The sequence below is a fragment of the Meriones unguiculatus genome, chromosome 6 (genome assembly GCF_030254825.1).
Source record: "Meriones unguiculatus strain TT.TT164.6M chromosome 6, Bangor_MerUng_6.1, whole genome shotgun sequence".
NCBI lineage: Eukaryota > Metazoa > Chordata > Mammalia > Rodentia > Muridae > Meriones > Meriones unguiculatus.
The window spans coordinates 134,543,399-134,568,585 of NC_083354.1; positions in this window are offsets into that span (position 1 = coordinate 134,543,399).

A 25,187-nucleotide genomic window follows, 5' to 3' on the forward strand; every position below is an offset into this window, starting at 1 on the left:
AGTGACCAATGTGCATCGTGAAGGACTTTTGGAGCGCACGGTGTTCAGTGAGATGTTCTTATCAGACTCGGAGCATCAGGGCTCAGTGATGTCTATAGAAAAGGATAGAGGAAGATGGTAAAAGCCAGAGGTGGTAGTCTGACTTCAAGGAAAAGCCGTTTTCCAGGCACAACAGGACAAATACACATAGAAATTCACAAATACCGGGGCAACATGCCCAAGACCTGCACAGGTCCAAAGCAGAGAGTTCCAGAACTGAAAATGGGAAATTGACATGAAGTCTTACCCCTAACCATGAAGCTGTTTGCAATTTGACATCTGTTGTAAAATGGGAAATCAGTTCTCTCCAGTGGAGCATCATCGGGCACAACAACCACATTCCAGGGTAGGCCCCGAGCTCAGGAGAAGATGACCAATTCAGAAAGAACATCATACTCTTTTCTCTATTTTTGTGTGTGTTCCTCTCTCTCTCTCTCTCTCTCTCTCTCTCTCTCTCTCTCTCTCTCTCTCTCTGTGTGTATGTGTGTGTGTGTGCGCACTCCTTGTTTTGACATTTTTTTCTTGTTCAATTTTTTATAGTTTGTTTATTTTAATTGTTTTTGAGGAAGCGTAAACAGGAATCGGTGGGTAAGATAACGATGTGGGAAGGATCTATGAGGGGCTGTGGGAGTAGAAAGGCTATGACTGACTCTGATAGATGAGAACGCGGGGAACAGCCCCGAAGGCAATGGCACAGAAGGTAGCTCTCGGAACAGAACAGCAATAAGACAAACACTAAGAAAAATAATCAATAAATGAGACCTCATAAAACTGGAAAAATTCTGTTAGGCAAAGGACACTGTCAATAGGACAAAACAGCAGCCTGCAGGATGGGAAAAGATTTTTACTAACATCACATCTGACAGAGGGCTGATATCTAAAATACAAAATAGTTAGAAGAAAACGTAGTGCATTTACACAATAGAGTACTACTCTGCTGTTAAAAACTATGACAGCATGAACTTTGCAGGCGAATGGATGAAACTTGGACAAATCATTCTAAGTGTGGTGACCCAGGCCCAGAAAGACAAACAGAGCATGCACTTACTCACTATGAGTGGACATGAAATAAAGAAGAATCGCGCCACAATTGGTAATTTCTTACAAAGTTAAATTCTTTCCCAGGATTCAGCAATCATTTTCAGAGAGGCTTATTCAAATAAGCTGAAACTTCATGTTTCCAAAAATTTCTATGCAAATATTCACATCAGGCTTATTAATAATTCCCCGAAGTTCAAACTAACCAAAATGTCCTTTGAAGGATAAATGGGTTAATGATGGTAGATACTGAGCTCACCGCAAGACAGAAAACACATATATATCCTAATTCCTAAGGAAAGAAACTAGTCCTAGAAGCTACAGGCATCCTTTGCATGATGTTCTGAAAATGGTAAAGCCATATCGCGGCGCAAAGATGTAGGAGGAGACGTAGGAAGTGAAGAACACACTCAACCTAAGGGTTTTCATGGTAGCAGACCATAATGCACGACACTTTGGCGGAGAACATACAGCGTTACTCATTTGTTAAAGTGGATAGAAATAATGTACAAAAACAGAAAGAGTGAACCCAAGTACAAACTGTGGACGTTAATCAATAATAGTGTGTTAATGTTGGGCCATCTGTTTTCCTAAATGTAGGCTACAATTGTAAGATAACAACAGGGGAAACTGTGTTTAGCAGCAATTATGTAAAAATTCCTGTTTTCCGCAAATTGAAAACCAAAAACATGAATAAAATCTTATGTTAAATATTTGGATTTTTTCTTTAATTATGTTTTATTATTTCTTTTATTTTTGATATATGAAATTACATCACTTTCCTCTTTCCAAAGCCTCTTGTATACCTCTCCTTGATTTCTTTCATGGTCTCTCTCTCTTTCATTAATTATATTTTTAATACAAGTAGAATTACATCATTTCACCCCTCTTTCCCTCTCCCTAGTCCTCACCAGGTGCCCTCCTTCCAAGCTCTCCAATCCTCCTTTAATTCTTTATTATTGCTACCTACACATACGCATGCACAGATATATACACTCAACTGTCTAAGCCCATTTTTTATTGTGTGTGTGTCTGTGTGTGTGTGTGCGTGTGTGTGGTTTCAGGACTGACACTACATGGAACACCAACAAGAGGACTCATCCCTAGAAATTGCTGTGTTTCCTTCTCCCAGCAATCATTCCTTGGGGTGGAACGCTGTGATGTTTGCCCCATTCCATATTAAGATATTCATTGATATTGCCACTGCTCTGGGCGTGTTTATGCCACCACGTACAGGAATGACTGTCTCACAGATGGCTTCCTGATATTCTGGTTCCTACAGTCTTTCTGCCCCGTCTTCCTCAATGTCTCTTGAGCTATAGATATAATATTTGTACTCCCCATAATCTGCTGTTATTTGAATTTCATCCAGTTGTGGTAGTCTTCGTTTTAAAGAGAGACTTATTTTTTCTATTATTATTATTATTATTACTATTTACAATTTATTCACTTTGTATCCCAGTTGTAGCCCACACACTCATCTCTTCTGGGTCCCACTGTCCCTGCCTCTTCCTCCACTATCCCTCTTCCCTAGTGTACAGAAAGGGGAAGTCCTCCTCTCCTACTGTCTGACCCTAGCCCCATTAGGACTGCTTGGATCCTCCTCCTCTGTGGGCTGGCTAGTTCGCCTTACCAGGGAGCAGAGACAGGAGCAGGCAATTGAGTTCATGTCAGAGACTGTCTCTTCTCCCCTCACTCACAAGGACACTGAGGTGTCTATGTGTTACATCTGAGCAGGGCATCGAGGTCCTCTCTCTGCATGGCCTTTGGTTGATGCCTCAGGAGAGACTTCTTTAATACGGGGCGGTAATTGCAGTTATCTTTTGAAAGGTTGGTCAGGGTAGTCCAAATGACTAACTATTTTGCTAGCCCTTGGTTGCCTCTCAGGGGTTGAGGGTAGAGCCCTATTGCTGAAGATACCGTTCACTTAGAACACAGGACTCCAATGACTGATATGGATCTGATGGGAATACCTTCTTCCTTTGATCTAGCTTTCTAGTACTAGAAAATATGGAAGCTGCCACAGGAGGGAAGCAATTAAACAGTCCTACCCATCTGCAATGACTGTAAAACACAATATCCAGCATGGTAAGATGTCCTCTGAAGAGGACAGAGCTAACTAATAAATGTCTAATTAGACTTAAGGCCTACTCAACAAGAAGGAAATAATGCTTGGTGCTGGAAAACTAGCCAAATTCTCTGGCTAGTGAGTTTATACATCCTGAATAAGAACCTATTACTGCCCCTTTGATAGACCAGCATTATTCCTTAATATAGTCTTAATCTTATCCACATAACTCCAGATAAGTATAGGTAGCTACCAGCTTTCATCAAACAACTTCTTTAAAATTTTGACCATATTATAGTTAAATGTCATATGTGATCATACTCACAATGATCTTCTCTTACCCCTTGGTTCCTGTTGACTCCACTTAGTTCTTCTTGGCCCTTCTACATTCCTGGTCATTTTTCTTAAACTCAGGTCTTTTGCAGGTGCTGTGGGAACAAGATTGTAATGACCATGTCCCATTCAGAGATAGTGTTTGTGATCACCCACAATCTTCCAGTTCTTTCAGAGTTTCCAGCCCTTCTTCTGTGAAGTCAAAGCCTTTATGAATCATCAATTATATCATCAGTAAATAAAAAAATGTGTTTTTGAAAACTCTGTTGTCTAAGGATTAGGATTCACATTACAGTGGAGTATTTAAAGCTTCTATTGTTTAGCTTCATTTACCTCTTTAAGTAAATTTCCTAGAATGGTTATATTTCTCCCCAATGTTCCCTACAAAACATGCCTTTTATTTTTACTACACGATGTAGTAAAAATTGTTAGTAAATGGTGAGTATCACTGTGTCTGAACCTTCACTTTGTACCTTAAACTTTTTTTGTAACTTACTACTCCATTTTTAATGTCCATGGCTCCTGAATTCCTATTTTTTTCTCCAAGAATTTAATCTGTTTCTTGAAACTTTTTTTCTGTTTTATTTTATTTCCTTGAGAATCCATCCATTTCCTTTTTCTTCCTCTAGAACTGTGCTGAGACTCCATTATAACATTTTTCATATTCTCCTTTGTGTCATGTTATGTGAGTGATTGGTTTTCCTCTGTATACCAAAATATCCCTTAAGATATAACCTATGCTTTTGTGTCACTAAAAAGCACCAAGTGCAGATCTTTGCACAATGAATGGTTGATAAATTGAATTGATTTAAATTATATTAGATGTCATTTGAAAGTGCTAGCAAAATGCCATAAATGGTATCTGTGTGAAATGCTTTGAATTAAATGTGAGGACAAATACATTAATGCCAACATGCTCTCAAGTAAACATCACTCGCTGCAGTAAAGATTATCAAACAGCAGCTTCCTTGCGTAAGACTTGTGATTACAGTGCCTGATCGGTAAATTAAGGGTAAGTGTACCTTTCTCATTTGCACCAAGAACAGAAGACAGAAATCGTAAGATCAGTGTCACACGAAGTGCAATGGGCATGCCGTTGAAGATGAAGTGATTCGAAATCATTTCATGTGGGAAAATATGCATGTGTTATCACAATGAGATGCAGAGAGAGAAAGCAGAGGTGATGTATGACTTTTTTCTGTTTCTCCCCCTGGAAACCCGAACCAAAAGCAATGGATTATTCAGATGTTCTTTTGACTTAAAAAACAAACAAACAAACAAATAGACATGCTCTAAAAGTAATTATTTGATCATTAAGAAACTCATCTTAGTACTTTAAGGTTCTCTGTGGGTTTATGATGAATTTTAATAACAATTTTTCTTTTTAAAAAGATGTATTTATTTAAGTGCCTGAGCAGTCTATTTGCTTGTATACCTGCATGACAGAAGAGAGGATCAGACAAAGTGGGACATCAGATTTCATTACAGATGGTTGTGAACTATCATGTGATTGTTGGGAATTAAACTTGGGACATCTGGGCAAGCAGCTAGTGTTCTCAACCGCTGAGCGATCTCCCCGCCCAATAATGACTTATTTTAAAAATCGTTAGTAATGCAACAAACATCAAGTGATTTTTTTTATGATGCCTTTGAAGAGTCCACTATTATTTGTTACAGATCCATACACTGATGGAGACTCCCAAGACACTGTCCATGGTCCTTAAAAGCTCATATCAAGCCAGAGCTGCAAAATCCTAGACAGGAAAGATCCAGAAGAGGAATCCTTTGAATCCTTTCCTATAGAGCACCTTCTCATAATTATTTAATTTTACACTCTATTCAATAAGGAAAATTCTGCATAATTTTTATTTGTTCATTTGCATATAAGGTTGTGGCCTATATAGACTATAAACCAATGTTCCTTTTTATACTAACTGCTAACACTTAATGTCATATATATTTCAGCATAGTTTTGTATTGCTGAAAAAATAAGCTTTGTGTGCTAGTAAAACAATGAAACAAATCATTAATTCCTTGGAAGACCATAATAACCTGAAAAATATCCCATGTACTTGTATGTTTCTGTGTATGTGTGTGCGTCCGTGTGTGTGTGATTGTGTGTGTGTGTGTGTCTGTGTGTGAGAGAGGGGGAGGGAGAGAGGAAATAGAGAAGGGAGGGATACAAAGAGAGTTATTTTTATAGGTTCAGATAGATTCTTACTCTGCTCTATACAGGAAGATAGTGAATGGAATTTCAACAAAGAGCTTTTGCATAGGACATACATGAAAAACTTGTTAGCTTCTTTTATACAGAAAACTTACTCCTTTTAGAATTCATAGCAAAACGAATGCATTCTAAGCTACAATTGTAAAGTAAGTTTTGGCTTTCTTGATAGTAACACTATTAAGATCTATTGATTTTACTGCTGTGTGTCATGAATCATGATAAAATTCCTCAACACAACAATAACATAACAAGTAAAAAATATTTTAATCATAGAAAGAAAGACTTGGGATTGCTTTGTTTCTCTTAGACCTGGTATTTAGGCTGAGGTTGGACTAGGCAGGTGACACAATGCAGAAAGCACTAGAATTTAGAGACATGATAAGATCAGTAATAAGTGTGCTACTTAGAGTTTGAACTATTTCTATTTAGTATCTCGTGTCACACCTAAAATACTACGACAGTCCTGTGTGTGTTTTGAATGTGTGGCAATCTAAGTTTATAGTGAGCAGTCTATGACCCTCGATTGCTGTCAAGATGTAATACTGGTGATTAAATCACAGATGACACACCACATCAATTCTTCTTAGAGTTGTGCAGGCAGCCAGTGTTTACATTTCACTGGATGATTTGATCTGCTCTCTACCATTTCTCATTATATCAAACTTGACCAGGTTACATATTTGGTATCTTATTAAGGTTGTGTTTTTATATATTTATATGCTAGGCTTTCTGTGTGTATTTAAAAATTATAAGCATCTTGGAATCATTTATTATAAAATCTTACAAAATAAGATGCAACATTATATTTATGCAGCAAATATTTACTATAATATTTACTATATTTATTATGTGTTGATCATTTCTGCATGTACTGGTGATAAATTTTTAGAAAAATATATCTGTCTTCATGAAGCTCATATTCTAAGGAGGGAGGTGTAAAACCAAAAAAAATAAAGACAAAAACAAAAACAAAAAAATGAGGAAAAACAAAAAAAGAAAAAGGAAAAACAACCCCATCAAAATTAATAAACTATATTCCATAACAGTATATTCTAAAAATAGAGAGAGAATAAAAGATGCTGTGTAGAGAGTGTCAATGTGGATATTTAAATAAGCAATTTGAAAATAAGCAGCCTTGGTAAGACTCTAAAGAACAGGTTCACTGCGGGCACTTGCACATGTTGAGGACCGTTTCAGTTACGAGGGACTTCAGCAGAATGCTGAGAAGAGCGAAGGGCAGAGTGAAGCAGTTACAGGGCGCGGGGGGAGGGGAGCATGGAAAGGAGGCCGCAGACAGAGACGCATGAAGGCCTCAGACTGCTAAAGCTTTGGCCATCCATGTGTGCTTGTCCTTGCTCTTCTTTTTTTATTCTGAACTACAGTGGACAACGTTCCATCAGGTGGCTGCTACAGCAGCCTAACTCCTCAGGTCTTCAAGGTGCAATAATGTGGAAATGAGAACTTTGCCCGCCTACACGAGAAAAGTGATGTTAATAAAAGGTGTAGAAGTTGTTTGAGGTCACTGAGGTTTGCACTCCGTTTTTAGTGCAAGGTTTTCCTTGACCTTTTACAGGAAGTCACTGGGTGTGTTTGAGTGCAGGAGTCTTAGAAGCAGACTTTTTCATCAAGCAGCTTATTTTAGTTTATGTGGCACGCCAATCCATTGAAGATAAGGACAGATACAAGCGGGCAGAAGGGCAAGAGATGATTGTTGTTATGGCCAAAGAAATTGTGAGTCTGTTAAATAGAGGATATGAAACAGAAAGGACTTAGAACTTTTGGCTTCACCACCTGAAAGGATGGAGACGCTATATACTGAAATAAGAATGTGGGGTTAGCCCTCAGCGGGAGAGTCCGAAGTTTAATTTGTGCTTTTTCAGTTTGAAAGTGGGTTAGGTATCTCGCTGAAGATGTAAGGATCCTGAAATGCAGATTAGATATTTCGCTGCAAATCTGAAGATGGTGAAATTTGCACCGTGGATAAAACCTGAGAGCAATCCAGAAAGATGATGCTGTTTCCTGGAAGTGACCCTGGCTGCTACAAGGCACAACTGAGAGCTTTTACTTCTCAATGTTGAAAAAGTGCCCGACGTAAAATGACTACAGAAATTAGGTTTCCTCCAGAAAGTTCTAACTCTGGAAACTCTGGTCCCTCCTACTTCTGGCTACATCAGCAGAGATCCTCTGTCATCAGACAGTTAACTTCTTTTATTTGGTTTTCATAGTTGTTCATGGTGTAAACAGAAACAATCCCATCCATACGTGGAATTGTTCATAATGTTTAAAGTTATGGGATTGAAATGCCAAAGGGAATGAAAGAAATGGAAAGAGAATTGGGTGCTGTTATCTGAATCATTCTAAACATATAAGATAGCATCAAAACCAAGAGAAAAAAAAAATCAAATGACATTGAGCTGTTGCTAAGATCATAACTTATAATTTAATATAAAGATAATATTTTATTATCCTCTTGGTCATACTGTCAATATTTATGATTTGTGTTTCCAAGAAATTAACTGACTTGTTAATTTACTATGGGATGTAGTTGTTAAAACCTACTCTAGGACACTAATAATTTCTTCTTTTTTCCACAGGAAAAAATTTCTAAGTTCATTTAATTTATAATATTTTTTTTTGTGAATTAAATGCAAAATACTTTTAGTATTAGTAAAATTTAAACATGAACAAAGTCATAAAAGCTTTGGAAACCGGTGCATTCTATCTCTTAAAACTATTTTAGCTACTGACATAGGGGACCTGAGATACAATAGTTGAATTGAGGAAAATCCGAGGAGTGTTTAATGATCAGACAGTTTATTAAAAAAAGATGGAGGAAACACAAAGAACAGTTTTAAATCGTATGGCTAAAGACTGAGCTATCGTTTGCCTTGGAGAGGCTAAGAAAGGGAGCATGTACCAGACCTGGAAGATTCTACCAGGGATAGTAACAATGGAACCCACAGCTGTTCCCTAGGGAGGTAAAATGTATTCCTCCTGTACTCTTTTCTTTTCTTTTCTTTTCTTTTCTTTTCTTTTCTTTTCTTTTCTTTTCTTTTCTTTTCTTTTCTTTTCTTTTCTTTTCTTTTCTTCTTTTCTCTTCTCTTTTCTTTTTTTCTATCTTCTTTTAGAATTTATGATGTGAGTAGGTAAACCTCTTATCTCTCTCCTTCTTAACTATTAATGTGTCTCTTCTCTCCTTTCTAAATTCATGAACTTTTCTTTTTTAATTTTTTTCCTTCTTTCTTTTTATTTATTTATTCATTACAATTTATTCACTTTGTAGCCCAAGCTGTAGCCTTGTTCTCTCCCAATCATTCCTTCCCTTCCTCTTCTCCTCCTATGCCCCTCTCCAAGTCCACTGATAGGGGAGGTCCTCCTCCCCTTCCATCTGACCCTAGTCTATCAGGTCTCATCAGGACTGGCTGCATTGTCTTCCTCTGGGGCCTGGTAAGGCTGCACTCCAGAGTGGGAGGTGATCAAAGGGCCAGCTGCTGAGTTCATGTCAGAGACAGTCCCTGTTCCCCTTACTAGGGAACCCACTTGGAGACTGAGCTGCCATAGGCTACGTCTGTGCAAGGGTTCTAGGTTATCATGCATGGTCTTTGGTTGGAGTATCAGTCTCAGAAAAGGCCCCTGTGCTGACATATTTTGGTTCTATTGGTCTCCTTGTAGAGCTTCTGTTCCCTCCAGGTCTTTCTATCTCCTCCTTTTTAAATAAGATTCTCTGCACTCTGCCCATAGTTTGGCTATGAGTCGCAGCATCTATTTTGATACCCTGCTGGGTAGAGTTTTTCAGAGGCCCTCTGTGGTAGGCTCATGTCCTGTTCCCTGTTTTTTCCCTCTTCTGAAGTCCATACCATTTGCCTTTGTGAGTGAGGATTGAGAATAATTTTTATAGTTATACAGACATGTGAACATATACTCTACTAAGTCCATTTAATATTAGTAGTATGCATGTGTGTTCAGAGCTGGCCACTTGTGGTTGGACAACATATTTGGTAGCTAATCCTGTGTTAGCATGTAAAGTGATGTTGTCATTATCAGGTTTTGTTTAAGGTAACTATATTCTTGAAATTTCACAGTATAGCTTCAATATGTTGAGAAGACATTATCTTGCAACAGGTGCTTTGTTTCTCTGTTTCCTACAGTTTTTCTGACCCAAATTTTTGTAAATTTTCTGGAGCTTTAGCTGTGTTTAGTTGAAGGTTTATCAGTTGTGATTGGGCACCTCACCAGCACTTATTCTCTGCATTTTTAAATCTCTGACTGCTAAGAAAAGAAGCTTCTTTGCTAAGAGATAAAGCTACACTTCTCTGTGACTGTAGAATGAGTATGATATGCTCAGAGATTACACTTATTTAGTAAAATGGCAATGCTGGGCCCTCCTCTGGAGTCTATCACTATTCTGCCTGCAATAATTGCGTATGTTTATATTATAAAACATGAATTCCCTCACACTGAGTGGCCTTAAATCCAGTCAGATAGATGTTAGTTACTCCCATGATAAAAACTGCCACTATTGTATCCATCAAGATATCTCTTTCCAGGTCAGCCACTATTGCTCTTCATAGGCTTTACTACTTGAATCCTGTGGAAGAGGAGGGAAGAACTGAAGGAGCCAAGGACACCACAAGATAACATATAGAGTCAACTAACTTGGCCCCATAGGTGCCCATAAAGACTGAACTGCCCAAATAAGGAAATAAAGGCACTTACAGAGGTCCTACATCAAATGGACCTAATAGATGTTTACAGAACTTTCCACCCAAAGGTAAAAGAATTTACCTTCTTCTCAGCACCTCATGGAACCTTCTCCAAAATAAACCATATAGTTGGTCACAAAGCAAGCCTCAACAGATACAAGAAGATTGAAATAATCCCCTGTATTCTATCTGACCACCATGGAATAAAGCTGGACATCAACAACAATGGAATTAGAAAAAAGCCTACAAGCACATGGAGACTGGACAACTTGCTGCTCAATGATAGCTGGGTTAAGGAAGAAATAAAGAAAGAAATTAAAGACTTCCTAGAATTCCATGAAAATGAAGGTACAACATACCCTAATTTATGGGACACAATGAAAGCAGTGCTCAGAGGAAAATTCATAGCACTAAATGCCTTCAAGAAAAAATTTGTGACATCTCATACAAGCAACTTAATGGCCCAACTGAAAGCCCTAGAGAAAAAAAGAAGCAAATGCACCCAAGAGGAGCAGACAGCTGGAAATAATCAAACTCAGGGCAGAAATTAATCAACTAGAAACAAATAAAACTATTCAAAGAATCAATGAAACCAAGAGATGGTTCTTTGGAAAAAATCAACAAGATAGACAAACCTTTAGCCAAACTAACCAAAAGGCAGAAAGAAACTATCCAAATCAGCAAAATCAGAAATGAAAAGGGGGACTTAACTACAGACACTGAGGAAATCCAAACAATCATTAGGTCATACTACAAAAGCCTATATGCCACAAAATTCGAAAATCTAAAAGAAATGGACAATTTTCTTGATAGATTCCATTTACCAAAATTAAGTCAAGATCAGGTAGAAAGATTGAATAGTCCTATTTCCCCCAAGGAAATAGAAGCAGTCATCAACAGTCTCCCTTCCAAAAAAAGTCCTGGGTCAGATGGATTCAGTGCAGAATTCTACCAGACCTTCAAAGATGTGCTAACTCCAATTCTTTCCAAGCCATTCCACAAAATACAAACAGAAGGAACATTACCAAATTCATTCTATGAAGCCACAGTCACCTTAATACCTAAACCACAAAAAGACCCAACAAAAAAAGAGAACTTCAGACCCATATCTCTAATGAACATTGATGCAAAAATACTCAATAAAATACTTGCAAACCGAATCCAAGAACACATCAAAGATATCATCCACCACGACCAAGTAGGCTTCATCCCAGGCATGCAAGGGTGGTTCAACATATGGAAATCCATCAATGTAATCCACCACATAAACAAACTGAAGGAGAAAAACCACATGATCATCTCCTTAGATGCTGAAAAAGCATTTGACAAAATCCAACATCCATTCATGTTTAAAGTCTTGGAGAGATCAGGGATACAAGGCACCTATCTCAACATAGTAAAGGCAATATACAGCAAGCCTATAGCCAACATCAAACTCAATGGAGAGAAACTTAAATCAATCCCACAGAAATCAGGGACAAGACAAGGCTGCCCACTCTCTCCATACCTCTTCAACATAGAACTTGAAGTCCTACAAAGAGCAATAAGACAACTAAAGGAGATCAAGGGGATACAAATCGGAAAGGAAGAGGTCAAAGTGTCACTATTTGCAGATGATATGATAGTATATATGAGCGACCCCAAAAATTCCACCAGAGAACTCCTCCAGCTGATAAACACCTTCAGCAATGTGGCAGGATACAAAAGCAACTCAAAAAAATCAGAAGCCCTCCTATATACCAAAGACAAAAAGGCTGAGAAAGAAATTAGGGAAACAATACCCTTCACAATAGCCACTAACCACATAAAGTACCTTGGGGTGACACTAACCAAGCAAATGAAAGACCTGCTTGAGAAAAACTTCAAGTCTCTGAAGAAAGAAATTGAAGAAGATATCAGAAGATGGAAAGATCTCCTGTGCTCATGGATTGGTAGGATAAACATTGTGAAAATGGCCTTCCTGCCAAAAGCAATCTACAGATTCAATGCAATTCCCATCAAAATACCAACTCAATTCTTTACAGACCTTGAAAAAAGATTCTCAGCTTCATATGGAGAAACAAAAAACCCAGAATCTCCATAACGATCCTGTATAACAACAGGTCATCTGGAGGTATCTCCATCCCCGATCTCAAGCTGTACTACAGAGCATTAGTAATAAAAACTGCATGGTATTGGCATAGAAACAGAAAGGAGGATCAATGGAACCGAATAGAAGATCCAGAAATAAACCCACACACTTACGGACACCCGATCTTTGACAAAGATGCCAAAACCATGCAATGGAATAAAAGATAGCATCTTCAACAAATAGTGCTGGTCTAACTGGATGTCTGTATGTAGAAAAATGCAAATAGATCCATACTTATCACCCTGCACAAAACTAAAGTCCAAGTGGATCAAAGACCTCAAGCTAAAACCATTAAATTGGTTAGAAGAAAAAGTGGGGAAGACCCTAGAACTCATTGGTACAGGAGACATCTTCCTGAACAGAAAACCAACAGCATAGGCTCTAAGAGCAACAATCAATAAATGGGACCTCATGAAACTGAAAAGCTTCTCTAAAGCAAAGGACACCATCATCAAAACAAAACGACTGCCTACAGATTGGGAAAGAATCTTCACCAACCCTTTATCTGACAGAGGGCTAATATCCAGTATACATAAAAAACTAAATAAGCTGAAAAGCAACAAACCAAGTAATCCAATTAAAAAATGGGGAACAGAGCTAAACAGAGAATTCTCTGTAGAGGAATATCGAATGGCAGAGAAACACTTAAAGAAATGCTCAATGTCATTAGCCATTAGGGAAATGCAAGTCAAAACGACCCTGAGATTTCACCTTACACACATCAGAATGGCCAAGATGAAAAACTCAAGTGACAACACATGCTGGAGAGGTTGTGGAGAAAGGGGAACCCTCCTCCATAGCTGGTAGGAATGTAAACTGGTACAACCACTTTGGAAGTCAATCTGGCGCTTACTCAGAAAATTAGGAATAACGCTTCCTCAAGACCCAGCTATACCACTCCTAGGTATATACCCAAAATTTGCTCAAGTTCACAACAAGGACATTTGCTCACCCATGTTTGTAGCAGCTTTATTTGTAATAGCCAGAACCTGGAAACAACCCAGATGTCTATCAATGGAGGAATGGGTACAGAAATTGTGGGATTTTTACACAATGGAATACTACTCAGCAATCAAAAAAGAGGAAATCATGAAATTTGCAGGCAAATGGTGGGATCTAGAAAAGAGCATTCTAAGTGAAGTATCCCAGAAGAAGAAAGACAAACATGGTATATACTTGCCTATATAGACCTACAAGATATAATAAACATAATGAAGTCTATACATCTAAAGGAGATAAACAAGAAAGCAGACACAAGGTAAGATGATCAATCCTCACTTAGAAAGACAAATGAGATGTGCATTGGACATATGACAGGAGTCTACCACAGAAGGCATCTGAAAGACCCTACCAAGCAGCGTTTCAAAACAGATACTAAATCTCATAACCAAAACTTTGGCAGAAGGGGAGTTAGTATGACAGGGAATGGACAGGAGCCCCACAAGAACTAAATATATCTGGGCACAGGGTTTTTTTCTGAAACTGTTTCTCCAACCAAGGACCATGTATGGATATAACCTAGAACCTTTACTCGGACGAAGCTCATGGTAGCTCAATAACCAATTGGTTTCCCATAGTAAGGAGAACAGGGACTATCTCTGACAGGAACTCAATGGCAGGCTCTCTGACTCCCCACCCCCCAAAGGAGGAGCAGTTCTTTTTTGTTGTTGTTGTTGTTGTTTTGAATTTTATTTTTTTCTTATCAGTTACATTTTATTAACTCTGGATCCCAGCCGTGTCCCCATCCCTCATTCCCTCCCCGTCCCTCCCTCCCTCCCTCATCTCCACAGTTCTGCTAGGCCACAGAGGAGGACTTCGAAGCCAGCCCTGAAGATACCTGATAAAACAGGGCCAGACGAAAGGGGAGGAGGTCCTCCCCAAGCAGTGGACTTGAAAAGGGGCAGGGAGAAGCTGAGGGGGGGAGGGTGGGATTGGGAGGGAATAAGGGAGCGGGATACAGCTGGGATACAGAGTTAATAACATGTAACTAATAATAACAAACAAAAAAACAACCAAAAACAAACAAAAAACAAAACAAAACAAAAAAGACTGAACTGCCAGCCAGCAAGAAGAATGAGATATAAACAGGCCTCTGCACATATTTAACAGTTGTGCAGCTGGGTCTTCATGCTGGATTCCCAATGTGGGAACAGGGACTGTCTCTAACCACCTTAAGTTTCTCTGCATCACTTTCCCCACTGGACTGCCTGCTCTCGCCTCCATAGAAGAAGTTCCTAATCTTACTGCTACTTGGCATGCCAAGGCTACTTGTTATCCCAGGTAGGCCTCCCCCTTTCTGAGAAGAGGAAGAGGCATGAATGTGGAGGAGAGTTGAGAGGGAGAGACTGGGAGGAGAGGAGGACGAGGAAGCTGCTATCATGACGGAAAGTAAGTAAATAACTTCATAAAAACAAGACTTCAAGATACTAATCGGATCTCACAATGTACTTTATAATCCTACATTTTATACAAACAGATAGTATTTCTTCATGTACGCATTCTTTGTGTTATTAAAATACCTACACAAAAGTGTTTGGAACAGTTTTATAAAAATCTGAACACCAGAAAGTTAAATGAAATAGAACTGAAGAGATCAACTTGTTTAAATGAAGTCCCTGGACAGAGGACCTAGGTTCTGTGTCCTATCTAGAACCTTAAAAGCTAAATGTTTTTCTCTTCACGTTTGTTTTGAATATGATATTTTAGCAGCTATTAATCTCAGCTGACACTTCATACATAATTGATATTGTAATGTAATTCCACTCGAAATGTTGATAAAAAGTTACAATGCTGATGGACTCAGAAGTTGTGCTAAATTTTCTTAGTTTAATACAATATCATGATTATGTAACTTATTTTGTAAACAATCCAAATTCCTGACTCAGAAAGCTGCCTGGATTGCTTAGAATATTGAAGGGTTATGCAGCTCAACTAACTGTTGTCTTAGAAGGTTCTTGTTTTCCTGGATTCGTTTTCTTACCAAGATGTTACGATATTCAAATGAGTTAGAGGCAGAACCCTGCAATGATGTTATTTACTCCATCACTCATTTAACAGTCATTTGTAATATCCCGGCGATAAAGACAAAGGAGGCCATGGGGGTGTCATGAAGGGTCTCAGTTTAGAAGATATGACATTGGAAGATGCAGTGTTAAAAGATTAAGAGGAGATCTGTGATCAGACATTGTTCAGTATCCAAAGACTTCGAAGGATACCATGTGTGGGGGTGAGGATGTGTCTGTATTCCAGGCAGAGTGGGTTTTGCCCACCAAATAAAGACCACATTTAATTAATCTTTGAAATATTCCCTGGAACCTACCAACCTTTTTATGATGACTGCAACTGCCCTAGTGGAGCTCTGGTGATAGTGTCTTACCCGTGTTCTAACTCTTCGTTGCTCCTCCTAACTCCCCCAGTTACTGCCACGCTGTGTCTTTATACGCCACCTAACACTTGACCTCTGCACAACTTATCTCTCGACTATACTCCTCAGTATTTCTGTGATTTGTCTTGTCCTAGAGTTTTCTCCTTTGCCCATCCATAATTTCCAAGCCCCCAAATTTTTCATTTTCCTGGAGGCCAGCTGGAGGTAAATACTCATTTTTTTAAATGATAAAACTGTTTTTGGAGTTTTCATTGTATTTATGATGATCAGCTTTGTTTTGTGTTTACACTTTACCTATCTTGCTAGATTAGAAGCTTTTTGAGGGGCTCATTCATCACTGGCATGATCCTTTCACAAGTGAAGACAAGAAGGAATTCAAATGTATTTAAATTATCTGAATATTCTATAAATATCACATCACACAAGACATAACACCTAGGTGGATCTGGTATTAACAAATTTGCTGCTAGGTAGAGTGACACTGGAAAGGCATTGAATTTTCTATTTAATATGTTTAGTGATTTAAGGTACATGTCAGTGAAAGGAACAGAAGTTGCAAATCACATTAAATAAATATAACAAAATACCATTAAAATATTTAGCAGCCTTTTATGTTCCCTCATGCCTAATGAATTCTATACTAAATTCGTACTTTTGAAGTCTAGATGTTGCTTTATGTAGTCTCAATGCAAGGTAAGTTACCTTTTTATTATTTTAAAATTTAGTTGTTTCATTTTGATGTAAAATAATCACATGGAATGTATTTTAAAGAACAAACTCCTTAGCTCACAAACAATCCGTTTCTTCAGTAGGTTGAGCTGTCAGCAAGAAGGAGAGATTTGGTAAACTGCATGTCACTATCAGCCATTGATAGCCAGTGATTTGTTCAGAATCCAAAGGCTAAAGCAAACCTCATGCTGCTGTATGTCAGATACAATTGGTCCACAGTCAAAGTTTTACAGCTCAGACAGGCCACACTTTATCCTTCAGGCTGCTACTTAAGATAGCCATGACCCTGAGGAGAACCAGTCAACAAAACAGAGAGACAAGAGGATGTGATTTGTATGCATCCCTGAGCCAGCTCCCATCACCCCTGACCTATCGGTCAGGCTGCAAATGACAGCAGGGTGCACACACCTGATCAGACAGAATATTCTCATTATAAACCCTAGGAAGAGAGACAGAATCCTCTGTGTTTACCCACAATCCAGATGAATCTACTTAAGAAATGAAAGAAAAAAATGTTAACCCAATAAGAAAAACTACCAACATTAAAGTACTTCATAAAAATTTAAAGCAAGTCTTTATCCTGACAAATTCAGAGAATGAGTTTCTCTAATCAAAAAGCCTATTCAAATAAAACCAACCTGAAATGAGTGATCTTTGCAGAGCTGTCCAAGGGGCATAGTTCTAGGTACATTATTTCAGAAAAATTGCTAAAGAATGAGCCTGAAACGCATGCAACCTTGCAAATGTTCTTTTTTTTTAAGTTTTATAGGTACTAAGAACTTTCACATATTAGAAATAATTATGTATTTATGAAATTTTATGTACTGGTATGAAAATGACTGTGCAGTAGGCAGGCTAGATTACATAGTCCGTTTATTCTTAGAAACAGGGAAGAGAATCTCTGACTTTGCTAGAATGAGCTATGTCTGAGGCTATGAGAAAGGCAGGGGTAATGTTTTTAGGTTTCATGGAAAGTTTTGATTCCTAATACCTGAACATGATAAAGACTCACCACACAAAATTCCATGCTGCATGCAGATGGTTTTACTGTAGAGACTGTAATGATTATAATTTACAAAGTTCACCATCACTACAAATGGTATTTAACTAGATATTACTCCTCCTTCTGAAGTACTTGAGTATGCACACAATTACATGTTTATTATGTATTATGCATATATATGCACATATACATGCTATAAACTGTATTAATACCATGTTTTAAAAAAATAAATACATATGGTGCCTTTAGTGCTGTTCCTATCTTTGTACCAAGGTGATTAGTAAAATCCCAGAGACTGGTCAATACTGTACAGTCTATGTCCCATTAGCAACAGTGGAAGTGCTGGGTAATTTAACTTTTTGTCAGAGAGCTCCATCTTCCTCTCAGGCAGCATGTTTACAGTTGGACAAAGTCTTGCATATTTTCACATGTAGTTTAGTATCTGTTGACTGTGAGGAAGACCTGAAGTTGAAGGTGTGCAAGTGATCAAGTAGTGAACTCTGGCTCAATTACATTTTCTGACTTTCTTTTCTTACATTTAAAATTCAATTTGATAGTTAAGATTGTTTGCTAAGCAGTCATGATGACGGCTTCCTATCCCAGCATGCACTTCACGGACAGATTCCACAGGGGTGTCTTTTACTCCAGCTCCACAGAATGCATAGCCTTTTGTTGGTCTCTGAGCACACAGAGGCACACACCACATACCCATGTGCGTGTACGCTCTCTCTATCTCACATACACACTAGAATAGTAAAGTACAATAAAATTCAGTTGGCTTCTTAAGTTTCTGTTTGGTTAAATTCACCCTTTGTGTTTATATTAAGTTTTCATCTCAGTGATTAAGACATTGAACTACAGAAGGTTCATGAAGATAAAGAAAAGAACACTTAAGTGAGAGTATGATTTAACATTTAAAATTATTTAAATGTCATGAGTCACTTTTATAAAATTAGAAATATAATATTAACTAGGCACATCTTATATAATTGGAGTATGACTTAAATGTACTTTTTGGGAAATTATTTGTAAATTAAAAATTATTCCAAATATGAATTATGTTATTGATTCTTCTCTGCTTTTGGATATATCAAAATAACAAAGTCTTATACTCAAATAAGAAACTTTATGTTCAACAATAATAAGACCCTAGCTTATCTTCAGGACTGGCTGCCATGTCTTCTTCTGTGGCCTAGCAAGACTGTTCCTCCCTCGGGGGGATGGGGGGTTGGGGGGAGTAAAGGAGCCAGTAGTTGAGTTCATGTCAGAAATAGTTCCTGTTCCCCTTACTAGGGAAACCCAATTGGTTACTGAGCTACCATGGGCTACATCTGAGCAAGGGTTCTAGGTTATATCCATACATGGTCCTTGGAAAAGGGCAGGGAGGAACTGAGGAAGGGAGGGAGGATGAGATTGGGAAGGAAGGAGGGAGGGGGCTACAGCTGGGATACAAAATAAATAACCTGTAATTAATATAAAAATAATAACAATAATAAAGAAAAGAACATGAAAGGGGAAAAAGTTTTAATAGCCTTTGTTGCGACCACCTTGACCAGCAAAGAAAGCACGGCACACAAACTCTTCTCCAAGTAGTTTATTCAGGAAGTTCGAGCAATCTTCTTCTCCCAGGAGAGCCCTCCCCAGTAATAAGTACCCTGGAGCCAACCAATCCCAGGAAGCCACATGGGAAGTGCGGATAGGTAGACGGCAGATCATCAGACACACCACAGCCAATAAGAAGTTGTTTATTCCGAGAGCACTCGCCGTCGGGATGGCAGAAGGCGGAAACCAGCGCCATCTTTAGGGCGCAGCACACACAGCTCTCCACAAGCCTTGGCTTGAGTAGTCTAATTCCTCTCCTTTATTTTGACATCCTGCTCCAGCTTCTATCTACTTCATTCTGATGGCGAGACTCCCTGGTCTTTCTTGCTTCAGCTTTCTCATTTTTCAATTGCATTGTCATTTCTTCCTGCGTTCTCTTCAATATTTCTGTTTTTACTTAATTCACTCTGTAAATATTGAATTGTCATCTCATTTATTTCTATATCTGTTTTTTCCTGAACGTCACTCAGGCATTTAAGTTGATGGAGCTGCTTTTCCATGTCTTCTTTACACTCCTTGAATTCTTTGATAAAATTTATGGTTGCTCTTTTAAATTGTGTGTCCTAAGGCTCATCTAGGTAATTCTAATAAGTAAAATTTTTGTAGTACCTGTAGATTTGGGAGGGAGTGCATAGTGTCTTAATGTTTTCATATTGTTTGTGTTCTGAGAAGTAACCATGGCATGAAGACGTTTCTCTTTGGCTATGAATGTGATATGGATTTGTAGCCTTCCTCACGTTGGGTTGCTGTAAGATCCACGGGGCAGGGTTAGGGCCAGAGATAGATGCTGAAGCAGGGCTTGCAGGTATGAAGAGAGTGCCATTGTTAGACAGGTTCAGGAAATCTCACTGGGCAAAGCTGGTGCGGACACTGTGTCTATAAGAAAGCTTATAAATGGAGATGTTACCAGAATTGATGACCTTCAGGGGAACTCAACAGGTAAAAGTAGTTTGTTAGGGATACATCATGAGCTAAGCTTGTGAGTGTTCAGCCAGTATGGGGAGGGAGGAAAATGAAAATAATCCATGAAATCAGAATGAATGACAGCAGCATCAATTATAATAGTGACTTTGTCTTCTAGAAATACTGTAATGAACCAATCAATTGCAGCATTTATAATGCTAAAATGATAAGCTGGGTGAGAATAATTAGGACCTACTAATAGACGATTTGTACAACTGCCATTGCCCACAGTCTAACGTCATAGTATGCTTTTAGGAAATGATAGGAAAAAATGTGATGTGGCTCAGATGCTAATGTCTAGACAGTCTTTCCAGTTGTGTTGAATGGGTTTTTCCTTGAAGGCACTTCAGATGTCTTGTAGCGTGCTGTTTGGGCTCTACTTCTCCCACCCTCCCCTGAGTGGTTGGCCTATGACCAAGGCTGGGACCCTGAGGGGAAAAGGCAAAAGGTGGGACCAGCCAGGATTAGGAGGCTTCATGTGACGGTGGGAACAGCCTATCAGGAGGCATGCTTCACTGAGCAGCTCATTTAAAGGGGTGGACCAAAGGCTGTTTAAACCTTTGGAGGACTGGGTCGAGGCTTTCGGGGTGAGTGTGCATCATTGTCCTGGGCTAAGGTGCAGGGAAGGCCTTATTCGCACGAAGGGGAATTCTAGGTGTGCGCTGGATGTGACCTTATAAGAAGAGATGGAAGTTTAACCTGTAACCTGGCCAGGTTACATGCAACCACCTCAAGGGTGGCAAAGGTGAGGATCCTAAGGCTACTTGTGCCAGGACATGCAGGCCCAGGGTAGGGAGAGAGGAGTCCTATTCCTCAGGATGAGATTTTGGAGGTTTGGACATGCCTCAACCTTGCTCCGGCCAGCTCCCCCATTGTAGGAAGGGTTGTGAGATCAAATAGGAATAACAACAATACATGATACAAGTTAACGGGAGACCAAAGGAATAATATACCTTGCAGGTTAAGAGTTTGTTTGCAGTTAAGAATAAGGTCCTGTTTGTTCTATTTTTAATTTATTTTTATTTTTTTATTTTTGTTAAAGCTGAACCAGCTGTGCTTGATCACATGTGGGCAGGAGGCACGTGGGCAAAAATATGTTAGGATGCATGTATGCAGGAGGTATGTATGCATGAAATACATAAAGATGCATGCTTGCATTTGATTGGACCTGATGATAAATGCAGTGCATTATCGGTTTTGCCTTTTTAAGCCTCTGAAAAATGTGACTCATGGCCATTTTCTGAAAACTTGGGTATGGACCTGGCCAGAATCCATCCTCCAGGCCAGTATTTATTGAAAGCTTTCTTTTAATTTGGGTCATAATTGTGGTAGTGATCTTATTTGCTACCAATGGGTTTAATAGAGTTTTCAGTTTTTAAATGTGAGAAACCTCAGACTATAAAGACTTTTGTCTTATTTTAGTACAAGTTTTAAAAACTGGATGTAGGAGGGGCAGGAGCTCCACAAGGAGAGCAACAGAACCTAAAGATCTGGGCCCAAGGGTCTTTTGTGAGACTGATACTCCAAACAAGTACCATTCATGGAGATAACCTAGAACCCCTGCACAGATGTAGCTCATGGCAGTTCAGTATCCAAGTGGGTACCTTAGTAAGGAGAACAAGGGCTGTCTATGACATGAACTCAGTGGCTGGCTCTTTGATCACCTCCCCCTGAGGAATGAGCGGCCTTGCCAGGCCACAGAGGTGAACAGTGCAGCCAGTCCTGATGAGACCTCATAGGCTACGGTGAGATGGAAGGGAAGGAGGACCTTCCCTATCAGTGGACTTGGGGAGGGGCATGGGTGGAAAAGAGGAAGAGAGGGTGGTATTGGGAGGGGGTGAAGAAGGGGTCTACAGCTGGGATACACAGTGAATAAACTGTAATTAATAAAAAATAAAAAACTGGATGTGTCATGTTTTACATAGTCCTACATCATGAAAAAATAGCTTATTTTTGTAAGTTAAATAAGTCTTTTGTCATAAAAAATTTTTAAAGTTTCAAAGGATATCCCTTGTCCTGTCCTCATGAGGAAAGCATAAGGTATAGTTTTTAAATCTGGAACTCAGCTTGTCTTGGGCTGGGTGCGCACCACTGTCTGAGCAATACCTTTAACAGGGTGTTAGCAGCCTAAAATGTATACCTGGCTCACGATGCGAGCACACCTGTTTTAAACAGTGCAGCCTTTGCAACTGCATCCCGAAAAAGCTATAGAATCAACATGAGGTAATTCGGCATCAGTTGGCTTTGGGTGCATGTGTAGTGACATCAGGTACCTCCTCAAAATGAAATTGGGTGTGCATCAATTGGTGTGTATCTGATTAAAATCGGATGCATTGTTGGAAAGGACATATACAGCACGCAAGGAGCAAAGGCAGGAGCTTATACAATCAAAGCCTGTTAGTCCATTTAGAGAACCACCCAAAGGACCCCCTCAGTAATGACATCCTTGAAACCTCAGGCAGTAACCTGAAATGCTTGTGTACCTTTACTTACCTTGTCCGCTGTCAATCCTGACTGAATTTCTGGTATGCTCTGCCTTGAGTGAAGTTTCTTGAGTAAGTTGCAGTCTCTGTGAGCTTTGCTTTTATTCTTGAGGCTCCAAATATGTAAATAACTGGCCCAAACTCTGACCCCTGGTACATCCAGAAGTTACAATAATAATGGAAAACATTTTAATGGGGGTTCTAGGTAACATTTAATATGCCTATTTGATTTTTTTTTCTAATATTGAATAAATAGTCTTGAAAAAAGGTCAGATTTTATTTAAATCATGTGTGGCCATTGACTAACTTATTTTTGTTGGAATTTTAGAATATATTGTTTACTCTTTGTTACTAATATCTTAAAACTCATATGTAAATATATTGCAAACCAATATATTGGTGTGTGGATCAATAGTTTTTTCTTTCTTTGTGACCATTGTAACTTTTCATGAGGATCTTCCTGATCAGAGAGTCTGGCTTCAAATGGCACCTTCTTTGCCTCCTTTGTCTTCCTAGAGCAAAACTATGTAGAGTCAAACTTGACTCTTTAAAAGATACTGAAAACGCTTTGAATTTCAGCTGCAGATATGAGGGGTGAGGTAATTAAGACAATTGAGAGCAAGGAGAACAAAAGCAACACGGAGTTATTTTCTGGTACAACGACAACTACAGGGATGGATTTCAGTCTTTGTAAAACTGTGCTTTGGGGTTTACGGTTTTGTCATTTCCTTTCCTTCCTCTTAAATGAATGAATACGTATGTAAATAAAACATCTACCAGAATTCTTATATAAACAAAAATATAGCATTCAGTGAAAGGAAGGAGCAGCTGATAGAGGAGGGCCAGTGCGGTGGGGCTTTGTTAACAAGAGAGGGAAGGATTTCTTTGTACCACAACAAAACATAACCCTTCTTGTGAGGGAAAGGAGACAGAAGCCTAGCATTTGCTGGGCTGGGCTGCTTGGAACTGACCCAGTGGAGGGAATCCTGGTTCTGTTTCCAGAGCTAGGTAGCCACACCACATGGATTTTTTGAGTAGGCAGGATATGGGGAGTCTGTGTTCCTGCTGACCCGAGGCTCAGTATGTTTGGAAAACAAAAGGAAAACCAATATCAACCAGCAGAACTATATTTGAAGTTCTTCCCACTGAGTTCTGTTATTATTTAAAAATGAAGACATACAAAACCAAATTGTGCCTTTAATGAGTTCTTGGTCTTTGTTCTAATGCTTCTGGTTGCTGGTGAGAGGAGCATGAGCATGCGTGGCCTTCTCCTACCCTGTCGGATTAGTGGAGTACTGCTTTAAATGCATACATCTAAGCTCCCTCAAAGAGAAGGGCATTTTAAAGAGTGAACAGAATCGGGACCGCTTGAGCAAATCTTTATCAGTCATCACATAGAGCTATCAGCCTGCATCAAAACGTTTCAGTGTCATAGTGCCTTACTGTGACGACCACACCCACAGAAAGCTCTGATTCCGTACATGTATGGAGGATTTTATCAAACATGCATAAGAATAAAGGCAAAAGAGCAAATCGTGAATGTTGATAGCTTGCTGGGGAGGGCGACACAGTAGTAAAATTAGATAATCACCATCTTGTCCATTTTATATGAAATCTCGAGCTGAATGGAAATCCTAAGCATATCACTTCCCTCTTGTATTTCTGCTTTGTTATTTGGTACATAACAATTGTTGCACTTCAGATATCTGAGATGAGAGGCTCCTGTCAGAATTTTCAGCTCTTTGGTTGAAAACATAAGCCATATATTTAATACTCTTTCCAGAAATATAAGATTTTTGTGACCTAAAAGTTAAACAATTTTGCATAAATATTTTAATATTTTAAACTCAGAAAAAATAACTTTATAGAATGGCATCTTTGTAGTAGCTATTTTGCAGCTTTACTTGAGTGTTATTATTATTATTTTTACCATATTTGGGAACAAGAAAATACAAAACTTTTTATATGAGTTGAAATTTAACAAAATCAACCAACCATTCAAATGTGACATGAAAAATCTGTCATTCATCACAAATTAATTAATGAAATGTTAGTGAAAAGTAGCAGCTAAAAAGAGTTGCCTTACACAAAATGGAAACAATAGGATGAAAACAAATCCCACAAAGGGCCATTACGCTTAGAAACAAGTTAGAGCCAGTTATTACTCAGTTCACACAAAAGATGTGAATATTTCAAAGTGCTGTTGAGACTCGCTCTATCTCCAGTGTAATTGCTGCCTGTGCTTTTTGCGGTGGGGGAAAGCCCCCAGTAACATTCAGCATGAAGCCCTGTAACAGCTTTCATGTCTTCTTGCTGTAACTCAGTTAATAGAAAAGGCATCCTGCTCTCTAAACAACACACCTGCAGCCCGCTGCTCTTGGGAATCGCTCCATTCATTGGTAAACACTGCCCACATACATCAAAAGTTTCCACTTTTCCCAGTCCTTTTTAACACCGTGGTCCCTCCCCTCTCCCCAGGCTCC